The following is an 11,224-nucleotide window of genomic DNA, read 5'->3' on the forward strand; positions in this document are numbered from 1 at the left end:
GGCGGTGACGGGGCGGCGGGGCAGTGTGGAGCGACGGGGCGGCGGCGGTTCTCGTTGGGCGGAAAGGACAGGAGGAGAAAGAGAGAGGGCAACGGCGGGGGCGCGGGCCATTATCTGATTTTGAAGCGTTGTCGTCCATGTGGCCTTTGCCATCCGCGAGCTGATGGCAATGGACTCTTTGCCATCTGCTGGCGGACGGCAAAGAGGGGGCCCATTACGGCTTACAAGCCAGTGGGCCAAACAGACTCTTTGCCGCCGCCTGCTGCAACTTTGCGGTCTACTTTCTCGTGACTCATGGCAAATACATTCTTTGTTGTCCGCTAGCAGACGGCAAATCTTCTGATTCCAGTAGTGTAAGTCTCCCTCCTTGACTTGATCACGGATGGAATTGAACCGTCTCTTGATGTGTTTGGTTCTCTTGTGAAATCTGGATTCCTTTGCCAAAGCAATTGCTCCAGTGTTGTCACAAAAGATTTTCATTGGAACCGATGCACTAGGTATTACATCTAGATCGGATATGAACTCCTTCATCCAGACTCCTTCATTTGCTGCTTCCGAAGCAGCTATGTACTCTGCTTCACATGTAGATCCCGGCACAACGCTCTGCTTGGAACTGCACAAACTGACAGCTCCACCATTCAATATAAATATGTATCCGGTTTGCGACTTAGAGTCATCCGGATCAGTGTCAAAGCTTGCATCGACGTAACCATTTACGACAAGCTCTTTGTCACCTCCATTAACGAGAAACATATCCTTAGTCCTTTTCAGGTAAGATGTTCTTGACCGCTGTCTAGTGATCCACTCCTGGATTACTTTGGTACCTCCCTGTTAAACTTATAGCAAGGCACACATCAGGTCTGGTACACAGCATTGCATACATGATAGAACCTATGGCTGAGGCATGGGGAATGACTTTCATTTTCTCTCTATCTTCTGCAGTGGTCGGGCATTCAGTATGACTCAACTTCACACCTTGTAACATAGGCAAGAACCCTTTCTTTGACTGATCCATTTTGAACTTCTTCAAAACTTTATCAAGGTATGTGCTTTGTGAAAGTCCAATTAAGCGTCTTGATCTATCTCTATAGATCTTGATGCCCAGTATGTAAGTAGCTTCACCGAGGTCTTTCATTCAAAAATTCTTATTCGAGTATGCTTTTATGCTATCCAGAAATTTTGTATTATTTCCAATCAACAATATGTCATCCACATATAATATTAGAAATGCTACAGACCTCCCACTCACTTTCTTATAAATACAAGCTTCTCCAAAAGCCTGTATCAAACCATATGCTTTGATCATATGATCAAAACATATATTCAAACTCGGAGAGGCTTGCACCAGTCCATAAATGGATCGCTGGAGGTTGCACACTTTGTTAGCACCTTTTGGATCAACAAAACCTTCTGGTTGCATCATATACAACTCTTCTTTAAGAAATCCATTAAGGAATGTAGTTTTGACATCCATTTGCCAAATTTCATAATCATAAAATGTGGCAATTGCTAACATGATTCAGATAGCCTTAAACATTGCTACAGGTGAGAAGGTCTCATCGTAGTCAAGTCCTTGAACTTGTCGAAAACCTTTCGCAAGGAGTCGAGCTTTGTAGGCAATAACATTACCGTCAGCGTTAGTCTTGATCATCGGGCAAGTCCACCAAAGTCCACACTTTGTTCTCATACATGGATCCCATGTCAGATTTCATGTCCTCAAGCCATTTTGCAGGAATCTAGGCTCATCATCGCTTCCTCATAGTTCATGGTTCATCATGGTCTAGTAACATGACTTCCAGAATAGGATTACCGTACCACTCTGGTGCGGACCGTACTCTGGTTGACCTACGAGGTTCGGTAGTAACTTGATCTGAAGTTTCATGATCATTAGCTTCCTCACTAATTGGTGTAGGAATCACTTAAACTGACTTATGTGATAAACTACTTTCCAATTCGGGAGAAGGTATAATTACCTCATCAAGTTCTACTTTCCACCCGCTCACATCTTTCGAGAGAAACTCCTTCTCTAGAAAGGATCCATTCTTAACAACGAATATCTTGCCTTTGGATCTGTGATAGAAGGTGTACCCAACAGTTTCCTTTGGGTATCCTATGACGACGCATTTCTCCGATTTGTGTTCGAGCTTATCAGGTTGAAGCATTTTCACATAAGCATCGCAGCCCCAAACTTTAAGAAATGACAACTTGGGTTTCTTGCCAAACCACAATTCATATGGTATCATCTCAGTGGGTTTACATGGTGCCCTATTTAACGTGAATGCAACCGGCTCTAAAGCATAACCCCAAAACGATAGCGGTAAATCAGTAAGAGACATCATAGATCGTGCCATATCTAATAAAGTACGGTTACAACGTTCAGACACACCATTACGCTGTGGTGTTCCAAGTGGTGTGAGTTGCAAAACTATTCCACATTGTCTCAAATGAATACCAAACTCATAAGTCAAATATTCGCCTCCGTGATCAGTTCGTAGAAACTTTATTTTCTTGTTACGATGACTTTCCACTTCACTCTGAATTTTTTTTAACTTTTCAAATGTTTCATTAAGTAGATATACCCATATCTACTCACATCATCTGTGAAGGTCAAAAAATAACGATACCCGTCGCGAGCCTCAACACTCATCGGATCGCATACACCAGTATGTATTATTTCCAATAAGTTAGTGGCTCACTCCATTGTTCCTGAGAACGGAGTCTTAGTCATCTTGCCCATGAGGCATGGTTCGCAAGCACCAAGTGATTCATAATCAAGAGATTCCAAAAGCCCATCAGCATGGAGTTTCTTCATGCGCTTTACACCAATATGACCAAAAAGGCAGTGCCACAAATATGTTGCATTATCGTTATTGACTTTGCATCCTTTGGCTTCAATATTATGAATATGTGTATCACCATGATCGAGATTCAACAAGAATAGACCACTTAACAAGGGTGCATGACCATAAAAGATATTTCTCATATAAATAGAACAACCATTATTCTCTGATTTAAATGAATAACCGTCTCGCATCAAACAAGATCCAGATATAATGTTCATGCTCAAAGCTGGCACCAAATAACAATTATTCAGGTCTAAAACTAATCCTGAAGGTAGATGTAGAGGTAGCATGCTGACGGCGATCACATCGACCTTGGAACCATTTCCTTCGCGCATCATCACCTCGTCCTTAGCCAATCTTTGTTTAATCCGTAGCCCCTGTTTCGAGTTGCAAATATGAGCAACAGAACCAGTATCAAATACCCAGGCGCTACTACGAGCATTAGTAAGGTACACATCAATAACATGAATATCAAATATACATCTCACTTTTCCATCCTTCTTATCCGCCAAATACTTGGGGCAGTTCTGCTTCCAGTGACCAGTACCTTTATAGTAGAAGCACTCAGTTTCAGGCTTAGGTCCAGACTTGGGCTTCTTGATGAGAGTAGCAACTCGCTTGCTATTCTTCTTGAAGTTCCCCTTCCTTCCTTTGCCCTTCAGCATTGCGAAAAGCTCGGGATTTTTTTTCATCCCTTGCATATTATAGTTCATCATGAAGCCTTTATAGCTTGGTGGCAGTGATTGAAGAACTCTGTCAATGACACTATCATCAGCAAGATTAACTCGCAGCTGAGTCAAGTGGTTATGGTACCCCAAACCTTCTGAGTATGTGTTCACTGACAGAACTATTCTCCTCCATCTTGCAGCTATAGAACTTGTTAGAGACTTCATATCTCTCAACTCGGGCATTTGCTTGAAATATTAACTTCAACTCCTGAAACATCTCATATGCTCCATGATGTTTAAAACGTCTTTGAAGTCCCGATTCTAAGACGTAAAGCATGGCACACTGAACTATCTAGTAGTCATCAGATCGAGCTTGCCAGACGTTCATAACATCAGCATCTGCTCCTGCAGCAGGCCTTGCACCTAGCGGTGCTTCAAGGACATAATTCTTCTGTGCAGCAATGAGGATAATCCTCAAGTTATGGACCTAGACCATGTAGTTGCTACCATCATCTTTCAACCTAGCTTTCTCTAGGAACGCATTAAAATTCAAGGGAACGGTAGCACGGGCCATTGATCTACAACAACATAGATATGCGAAAAACTATCACCACTAAGTTCTTGATAAATTAAAGTTCAATTAATCATATTACTAAAGAACTCCCACTTAGATAGACATCCCTCTAGTCATCTAAATGATCACGTGATCCATATCAACTAAACCATGTCTGATCATCACGTGAGATGGAGTAGTTTTCAATGGTGATCATCTCTATGTTGATCATATCTACTATATGATTCACGCTCGACCTTTCGGTCTCAGTGTTCCGAGGCCATATCTGCATATGCTAGGCTCGTCAAGTTTAACCCGAGTATTCTGCACGTGCAAAACTGGCTTGCACCCGTTATATGTGAACATAGAGCTTATCACACCCCATCATCATGTGGTGTCTCGGCACGACGAACTGTAGCAATGGTGCATACTCAGGGAGAACACTTATACCTTAAAATTTAGAGAGGGATCATCTTATAATGCTACTGCCATACTAAGCAAAATAAGATGCATAAAAGATAAACATCACATGAAATCAAAATATGTCACATGATATGTCCATCATCATCTTGTGCCTTTGATCTCCATCTCCAAAGCACCGTCATGATCTCCATTGTCACCGGCTTGACACCTTGATCTCCATCGTAGCATCGTGGTCATCTCGCCAACTATTGCTACTACAACTATCGCTGCCGCTTAGTGATAAAGTAAAACATTTACATGGCGATTGCATTTCATACAATAAAGCGACAACCATATGGCTCCTGCCAGTTGCCGATAACTTTGTTATAAAACATGATCAACTCGATTCAACTAAAGTTGGAGAAACAGACAACCTCCAGCCACCTGTGTGCAAAGCACGTCGGTAGAACCAGTCTCATGAACGCGGTCATTTAATGTCAATCTAGGCCGGTTCATCCAACAATGCCGTCGAATCAAAGTAAGACGTTGGTGGTAAGCAGTTTGACTATTATCGCCCACAACTCTTTGTGTTCTACTCGTGCAAATCGTCTACGCATAGACCTGGCTCGGATGCCACTGTTGGGGAACGTAGCATGCGATTTCAAAAAAAATCCTATGGTCACGCAAGATCTATCCAGGAGATGCATGCAACTAGAGGGGGAGAGTGTGTCCATGTACCCTCGTAGACCAAAAGCGGAAGCGTTATTTAATGCGGTTGATGTAGTCAAACGTCTTCACGATCCAACTGATTCAAGTACCGAACATATGACACCTCTGTGTTCAGCACACGTTCAGCTCGATGATGTCCCTCGAACTCTTGATCCAGGGTCGAGGGAGAGTTCGGTCAGCACGATGGCGTGGTGACGGTGTTGATGATGTGATCCGCGCAAGGCTTCACCTAAGCACTACGACGCTATGACCGGAGGAGTAAACTATGGAGGGGAGCACCGCAAACGACAAAGAGAACAATAATTGCTCTGCCTTTGGGATGCCAGCTGCCCACGTATATAAAGGAGGGGAGGAGGGGGTGGCCGGCCTAGAGGGGGCGCGACAAGGGGGGAGTCCTACTAGGACTCCCTAGTCCTAGTAGGATTCCCCTTTGCTTTTCCCGAGTGGGAAAGGGGGAAAGAAGTGGAGAGGGAGAAGGAAAAGGGGGGTTGCGCCCCCACCCCTTGTCCAATTCGGATTGGGCTTGGGGGTTGCGCGCCACCTCCTAGACGCTGCCTCCTCTCTCCACTAAGGCCCATGTAGGCCCATTAACATTCCCGAGGGGTTCTGGTAACCTCCCAGTACTCTGAAAACGTCTGAACCTCTCTGAAACTTTTCCGGTGTCCAAACATAACCTTCCAATATATCAATCTTTACCACTCGATCATTTCGAGAATCCTCATCATGTCTGTGATCTCATCCGGGATTCCGAACAAACTTCGGTCATAAAAAACACATAACTCATAATACAAATCATCATCGAATGTTAAGCGTTTGGACCCTACGGGTTCGAGAACTATGTAGACATGATCGAGGCATATCTCCGATCAGTAACCAATAGCAGAACCTGGATGCTCATATTGGCTCCTACATATTCTACGAAGATCTTTATCGGTCAAACCGCACAACAACATACATTGTTCGCTTTGTCATCGGTATGTTACGTGCTTGAGATTCGATCGTTGGTATCATCATACCTAGTTCAATCTCGTTACCGGAAAGTCTCTTTACTCGTTCTGTAATGCTTCATCCCGCAACTAACTCATTAGTCACATTGCTTGCAAGGCTTATAGTGATGAGCATTACCGAGACGGCCCAAAGATACCTCTCCGATACACGGAGTGATAAATCCTAATCTCGATCTAGGCCAACCCAACAAACACCTTCGGAGACACCTGTAGAGCATCTTTATAATCACCTAGTTATGTTGTGACCTTTGATAGCACACAAGGTGTTCGTCCGGTATTCGGGAGTTGCATAATCTTATAGTCAGAGGAACATGTATAAGTCATGAAGAAAGGAGTAGCAATAAAACTTAATGATGATTAGAGCTAACGGATGGGTCTTGTCCATCACATCATTCTCTAATGATGTGATCCCATTCATCAAATGACAACACATGTCTATGGTCAGGAAACATAACCATCTTTGATTAACGAGCTAGTCAAGTAGAGGCATACTAGGGACACTTTGTTTTGTCTATGTATTCACACATGTACTAAGTTTCCAGTTAATGCAATTCTAGCATGAATAATAAACATTTATCATGATATAAGGAAATATTAATAACAACTTTATTATTGCCTCTAGGGCATATTTCCTCCAGTCTCCCACTTGCACTAGAGTCAATAATCTAGATTGCATCGTAATGATTCTAACACCCACGGAGTCTTGGTGTTGATCATGTTTTGCTCATGGAAGAGGCTTAGTCAATGGGTCTGCAACATTCAGATCCGTATGTATCTTGCAAATCTCTCTGTCTTCCCCCTTGAGTTGATCGCGGATGGAATTGAAGCGTCTCTTGATGTGTTTGGTTCTCTTGTGAAAGCTGGATTCCTTTGCCAAAGCTATTGCTCTAGTATTGTCACAAAAGATTTTCATTGGACTCGATGCGCTAGGTATTACAACTAGATCGGATATGAGGTCTTTGAAATCGAGCACAGGCGCCAGGATTTGTCCTTCTTTGGTACCATGACCAAGTTGGCTAACCATTCTGAGTGTTTGATTTCCCTAATAAACCCAGCTTCTAGCAGCTTGGCTAGCTCTTCTCCCATGGCTTGACGCTTGGGTTCAGAGAATCGCCGCAGCGTCTGCTTGACGGGTTAGAATCCCTTGATTATATTGAGACTGTGTTTGGACAGCCTGAGTGGGATGTTGGGCATGTCTAAAGGGTGCCAGGTGAAAATATCCTAATTCTCTCGCAAGAATGTGCATAGAGCAGCGTCCACTGCCGGATCCAGCTGTGCTCCAATAGACATTGTCTCGTTAGGGTCCGTCGGGTGCACTTGAAATTTAACTATTTCCTCAGCTGGCTTAAAAGAGGTGGATTTAGATCTCTTATCGACGATCACATCATCCCTATCCACCATGGACCATAGGGTGGTTGGTTCTTCGGCCGCTAGGGCTTCGGATTACGCCTCGAGGGCCAGGGATGCGGTTTTGTTTTCGTTAGGGTTGCTCGAAATTGTGATGATTCCATTGGGTCCATGCATTTTAAGCTTCTTATACCCGTAGTGGGGTATAGCTTGGAAGCGTGAGACGGTGTCCCATCCGAGGATGGCGTGATGCCCACTGTTGAAGGGGACCACATGAAAGAGCAACTCTTCGGTCTGTAGTTTTCGGGCGTGCCGAATACCACATCCAGTTTAACTCTCCTAGAGCATCGTGCTTCTAGACTGGGGATAATGCCTCGAAAGGTGGTATTGCTTTGCTCGATACGTGATCTGTCCATCTGCATTTTGTTGAGTGTGTCTTCATAAATGAGGTTAAGCCCACTGTCACCGTCCATGAGCACTTTAGTAAGCCGAAAACCGTCCACAATGGGGTTTAGTACTAGGGCAGCGGGTGCTTGGACTGACTGAGCCTTTGGTTTGTCTTCGGCTATAAAGGTTATTGTCATGTCATTCCATGGGCTGAATGCGGTAACTTGGTGGACTTCGGCGAGGTCACGGAGTGCCCTTTTGCGCCGATTATTTGAATAAAAGGTCTAGAAGACCGTGAGGATGTTAAAGTCATCCCTCTCTGAAGAGTATTTCTCTAGGGTGGTGGTGAGGATGGCCTCTCCACTCTTTGCTACTTGTCAGAGTACCCAACATGCTCGAAGGCTATGGGTTGGGTCTGTGCTCGGAGTGGCATGTATCAGATAGGGCTTGTCAAGGAGTTCGTCAAGAACGGACCTATGTCCCATGAAGGGTTTATTTTTTCTGCCCATCAACTGGTGATCGGGTGACCCGCTAGGGTGTATCCGTTTATTCTGGGCCGCACACTGCTTGAGGGCAGCAGGCTCCAGTTGAGTTTTCTGGGCCCTCCATGTGCTTTCCATTGCATAGTACTTTTGTACCACCTTTGATAGTTCCGTGAAGCTCGGTGTCTGATGACGATCGAGGGCTCTACAGGGGAGACCCTACAGAAGTACATCCAGCGCTTCAATAGTGCACGACTCAAGATTCTCATGGTGACTGAGGAGGCCATCATCTCGGCCTTCTCCGATGGCGTGCGTGACGTCAAGATGAAGGAGGAGCTGGCGATGCATGAAGATCTGTGCACTTCCTTGGAGCTGTTCAACCTGGCAACCAAGTGCGCCAGGGCTAAGGAAGGGCGCCTCTCCCTTCTCGAGCTACCAGCCGCAGACCCAGAAGAGAAGAAATCCAAGGCCAAGGACGTGAAGCACAAGGGGGCTGCCATGCTCGCGGTAGAACCAGACACCAAGCGGGGCAGAGATCAGCCCGAGTCTTTCAAGGGCAGCCGGTACTGTGTGTACCACGACCTCCACACTCACAACACCAACGAATGCCAAGAGCTCTGAGCCGTGCGAGAAGGAAGGGTCGTCCGGCGCCCCGATCGCAGCGATCGTGGCTACGACCGAGGAGGAGGAAGGAACGCAGGACGCTGGGAAGACCACGGCCCTCGCCAAGGGTGGCGCGACCGACTTCGCGAGGATTGCTGGCAGGATCCGCCTCGCGAGGGAGACTAGAGGGATGAGCCTCGCGAAGATCGCCCACAAGGAAACGCAGGCCTCCCTCCGCTGCCTCCGCAGCCAAGGAGGAACGAGGACCATCATCAGGACGAGGAGGCTGGGGCCTTCCAGGAGCCACGCGCAATTGCCTGCATCCTGGGCGGAGCTCAGGCCCCAGCCTCTCAACGCATCTTCAAGCTGTTCGCCCGTGAAGTGAATGAAGTCCTCCCCAAGCTTGAAGCCACGCGCCCCCTCAGGTGGTCGGCGTGCGCCATCACGTTCAGCTCAGCGGATCAGCTCAAGTGCGCGGCCACAGCTGGAGTCCTCCAAATGCTTTGCTCCCTAGTCATCAGTAACGTGCAAGTCACCAGGACCCTCATCGACGGCAGGGCAGGGCTCAACGTCCTGTCTGTAGAGACATTCAACAATCTCCAAGTGCCTTACGATCAGCTTCAGCCAACCAAGCCTTTCTCTGGAGTCACCGACGGCTCCACAGTCCCAATCGGGCAGGTCCGCCTCCCTGTCACCTTCGGAGCCCGTAACAACTACCGCACCGAGCTCATTGACATCGACGTCGCCCACATCCACCTGCCATACAACGCCATCCTCGGCTACCCAGCTCTCGCCAAGTTCATGGTCGTGACTCATCACGGCTACAACGTCCTCAAGATGCCAGGACGCGGTGGAGTCATCACGGTCCCCTGTGAAGAAAGAGACGCAGTGTGCTCCCTGGAACGAGCTTTCTAGGCTGCATCACTTGAAGACCCAGATCACGGGAGCGGGATGCTCCCCGAAGCCGCTCCCAAGAAGAAGAAGACATCGCCAGGCCCGACCCCTTAGGAGGCAGGCCCCTCAGGGTCTGCGGCAGCTCAGGGGGCACCTCCTTCTGTCGCATAGGGAGGCGTGCCTGGTGCCCTCCTCAAGCAGGGCTCGGGGGCTCCCACCTGGAGGGCCACCGACCTTGCTAAGGTCATGAGGGAGGCGTTTGGGCACCACTTGGAGGCATGTTTCAGAGCACGTTTCCCTCAGGAAGGAGCAAGGCGAGGAGGGGCAAACCCTCAGGAGTTCGTCAGTCAGGTCACACAAGAGTTGCAGGAGTCAAGAGTCATGAGTGGCAGCCGCCGCTTACCAGCCGCAGCTCCCCATCCAAGCGAGGATGGTGGGCTGCGCATCTGCATCGACATCCTAGGGCTCAACCAAGCTGCCTCTCAGGAGCGCTTCTGGCCCTCACGCGTGGGGCGCTATGAAGGCCCACCCCACAGCTACGTTCGCATGCCCTATGGCTTGCCGAACACGGCTACGGTGCGCCAGCGCCTCATGAGGGGCATCCTGGAGGCTCAGGAGGCCAGGTGTTCCGCAGTCCTGGAAGAGATGGAGATGGTTCGCGAGAAGCCACCAGCGCCTCCAGAGCCCCCCGAAGCTCCTGGGCCTGGGGGCTCATGAAGATCGGCTCCCACAGCCCGCTACGTCTGCTACTTCAACACCCCTTCATCGTCAACACTATCAGGTGACACCTTTCAAGTTTCATTTCCAGCTAGGAGCGCCCCCAGGGCTGCATCATTCCCAGGCCGCGTGGGTCCGTCCCTGCGGCGTGTATCCCCTTTGTTCATGTTTTTAGCTTACATTGTTGGGGCGCCCCTCGGGCTGCATCATCCCCAAGTCGCTCGGGTCAGACCCGGCGGCATGTATCCCTCTTGCGGTTATTCTCTGTTTATGCATTTGACCCATCATGCTTGTTATTTGGTGCATGTCCGTGGCACCCCTTCTTCCTTCGTGTCGGCCTCTTGTGCGTTAAAGGGGGGGTACCTGAGCATCGCGACTCAGGGCTCCTACCGGCTCTCCAGCCCTCACCCTCTGGCTTTGTCCACGGCATCGTGCCCTGGCAAACCAGCGATGACTGAGACTCGCTCGAGGGCCGGGACCCGAGGACGTAGAGTGTCGACATCGAACCAAGCTTGCATGTTAAAGGGGGGTACCTGAGCATCGCGACTCAGGGCTCCTACCGGCTCTCCAGCCCTCACCCTCTGGCTTTGTC

This window comes from Triticum dicoccoides, chromosome 3B (assembly GCF_002162155.2).
Source record: "Triticum dicoccoides isolate Atlit2015 ecotype Zavitan chromosome 3B, WEW_v2.0, whole genome shotgun sequence".
NCBI classification, from domain to species: domain Eukaryota; kingdom Viridiplantae; phylum Streptophyta; class Magnoliopsida; order Poales; family Poaceae; genus Triticum; species Triticum dicoccoides.